The sequence below is a fragment of the Malurus melanocephalus genome, unplaced genomic scaffold, assembly GCF_030028575.1.
Source record: "Malurus melanocephalus ecotype Western Australia unplaced genomic scaffold, MMel_1.1 scaffold_1, whole genome shotgun sequence".
NCBI lineage: Eukaryota > Metazoa > Chordata > Aves > Passeriformes > Maluridae > Malurus > Malurus melanocephalus.
Window position 1 is genome coordinate 8,877,232 of NW_026623233.1, and position 3,416 is coordinate 8,880,647.

Sequence of the window (3,416 nt, forward strand, 5' to 3'; positions counted from 1 at the left end):
ACATGGAGGAACCCTATCCCATCACAGCTGACGAGCAAAGATAATCTTATACTGTGAAATGCAATTAGCCAGATGGTTATTTGGAGGTTTTTGGAATAGAAGCAATTTCTCTGATCTGGGAGATTAAAAAAATCAAGGCTGAATTTAAAGAAAAAAATTTAAAAAGAAAATTAAAATAAAAATCATACCACACTTGATATCCAAGTATTTAATTACATATTATCATGGTAACTAGTAAWAATAATAATAACTGGGATCCAGTTATGCAATCTTATTTTATTGCTTTTGGAAACACATTAAGAGCCACTACATAATGTGTAGATTTAAGTCAATATCTGAGTAAACAGCCTGGAAAACACATCATTTGTACCCAGATTGGGTTACTAGCATGATTATCATCTGCCACCTGCTGGAAATAGCTGTGAAAATGCAACTAAGTTCCACAGATGGAAGGTTGGTCACTCATGGAACAAGAGGAAATGTCAAAGAGCAAAATATGCTCCTTGTACCCAGGATCTTGTTCCTCTTGCACCCACGGGGAAAGTTTGATTTGCCAAAAGGGGATATTTGCAAGCATCCACAGAGAAGCCAACACATGAGAAGCCAACACATGACTTTGTTTTAACAAACAGAGATTTAATTTACTACTGAGAATAATGTTGTCTGCCTGTGTCTGAGCAGAAGGCAAGATATATAATCTGAAACTAATGCACACAGTTAATCCCATCTCAGGCTGGCATAGCTGTCTTGCCACTCTGCTGGAAATACCATGATTGCAGGTCTCGTGTACCAACCCACAAAGGATTTCTTCCTCTATTCAAMATAGTCTAGCATTGTCTTTGAGCCTCATTCAAAGAGATTGACCATTCTGGCTTTGTGGTGGCCCATAAAACCCCCAAGGACAACAAAACCTGTCCATTCAAGACATCTGCTCTCACTCAAAAAAAAAAACAAAAAGAAAAAAAAGGAATGTTTGTATGCAGTATTCCTCAGAGCCAGAACCTTGTAAGTTGCTTCTTCTGTGCCAGCAAGGCAGAGTGAGTAATCCAAGTAAGCCAGAGGGTAAATCCAAAGGCAGCACTGCAAGGCTGGCCTTCCTCTCTCCCTTGTGCAGCCCAGGCTGAACAGTGGCAGGTAAGACTAGCAGTTCTTGTCAGGGGGCTGGCTCACTGTGTCACACTGGCTGATGGCAGGACTAGTTGTATTGGTGTAATTTTGCAATTGGCAGGACTCCCCAGGCCAGTGGGGAGAATGAGATTCAGACCTTCTTTTTTTTACCCAAAATCAAAGTCAGGTCCTTAAGCAACCAATTTTTGCATGGCAAACAGATTTAGAACAGCAGCCTAGAGTTAGTGTTTAGGTAGTGCTTGCACTCAGGGAACCAGTGCCTTTCTCTGCATACCTTTCAATTATTTCTGATGCCAAAAAAGGAGAATAAAAAACAAAGAAGGAGAATAAAAAATGAAATTGTTTTTGAAGGTTATCCAGGTCTGTGGGATGGGGTGGAAGAGTAAACAAGAATACACATCCCAGGACATAATAAAATTCTAATTAATTCCTCATTTTCTTCATTAACTTGTTTTAGCCGTTCTAAAGCAATCAACTCCTTATAGCCATAAGAATTTATGTCAGCCCTGAAAGCAATATAAAAAATCTAAAGCATAGAGCCACACATTAGGAAGAATTAACATGGACATGTACGACCACATGCTGCCTGCAGAGGGGAGGGGAAGGGCCAGGCCTCCAGGAGCACCATSTCCCACTGCAGTGTACAGCATTCCCTCCAAGAACGCTGGCCACAGCCCATGCACCCAGATCTTTCTGTGGACATTTGCTTTCAGTGGAAGCCTTTGTTGCTTTGCTGTGCTTTTTCTGTTCTGTGCTTCAGGCCCCCTGAGTTTCCCCCTCTGTGCTGCTTTTAGGAGGCTGAGACCTCTCTTACAGCAACACGGTCCTTGCCTGCCCTGGTAAGTGGCCCTCATTCCAGCAACAAATTTAGCTATGCCTCATACCGACAAGTTGCCTGAGATTTACTCCTGTAAAGATTTGGAAAGGTCTGATATAAAGAAAATACCCAGAAGTAAAAAACCTGCCAGCCAGAGAATCAGCAAAGCCTCCAGCCTGCATGCACAGAAGTCATGCAGTGATGTTTGTACCCAGGGGGGCACAAGGCTCAACACAGACTGTCATCTGGGAGTGTATGGGGCTGTGGGGACAATTCACCCAGCCCTCTGTGCCCAGAYATGCTGGCCTCTGGCTATGGACCAGCTGTTCAGCAGCAAGAGCCTGCCCCACCGAGAAGCCTCCTCTGGGGCCAGCACCAGGACAGGGAGGATATTGCCAGAAAATGCTCCCCTCCTCAGGCAAAGGTGGGGGTCAGGACCCTGGCCTTATTTCTGTAACATTCACCCATACAGCAAGACCAGCCTTCCGCAGAAAGCGAAGGACTGCTGCACAAGATCTCAGTGCAGGAGCTCAGTCAGTGGCTTAATAGTCCTGTCCTGTCCTGTTCTACCTCTGTGTCCTCCCCCAATGTTAAAGCCGCTGAGAAAAATTACCTGTCAGTGCTAGTCTGCTTGGCAATTTTTCTGTGGATCAGGGAAATCATGTATTTTATGGCCCAAAAGATTTAGAATTGTGTGTGTAGATATAAATATGTATATATAAACAGAACTGTGTGATTATAGCAATGCTTTTCCCTTCCTCTTCCTCTCTTCCCACCCCCTTTCCCTTCTCTCARTTTCTCAGACAATAAGTGGGAAACAACCTCTTTTTTTCCCCAGCCAAAAATTAATTCTTGCTCAAGCTTCCAGAAGAGGTCAAGCTAAAGGAAGCATCTGGTCAATCTGCTTTTGTACTGCAGTGGAAGCCATGGTCCTCACATCCCCTCCCTCTGCTCAACTGCTCAACTCTGCTGGTGCACGCTGTGCTGGGAAGGCTTTGTGCCACGCATGTATGAAGACACCTTTGGTGTGACTGCAGGCAGCCCTTAGATGGGAGCCCCTAGATGTGCTGCATGCACAGATAGAGCGCATCCCACTCATCCCAGCACAGCTTCCAGTTGCTTTTTTTATCCTCCTGAGTGCAGATGGACTCTTCAGCTACTCAGTCGGGTGGTTTGCTTGTGAGTTATCTGATAAGGGGGTGTGCTGGCAGGGTCAAAGTCACAGCATTRGGTACTATCACGTAACATTCTGAACTGATCAAAAAGAAATTGGGCTTCTTTCAGCATCTTGAAATGCTCATCCAGGGATAGGCAATGAATGAAGGGAGCCTGGGCTTGATTCTCAAACACACCCACAAATGGCTCCCATTCTGTGGTTCAGTCTGTGCATATGTTCAAAGTCAGTCAGTGTAAAACACTTCACAGAATAAAGTAAGAAATTGCCACAACTTTAAAAGAGCCGGGAAAGCTG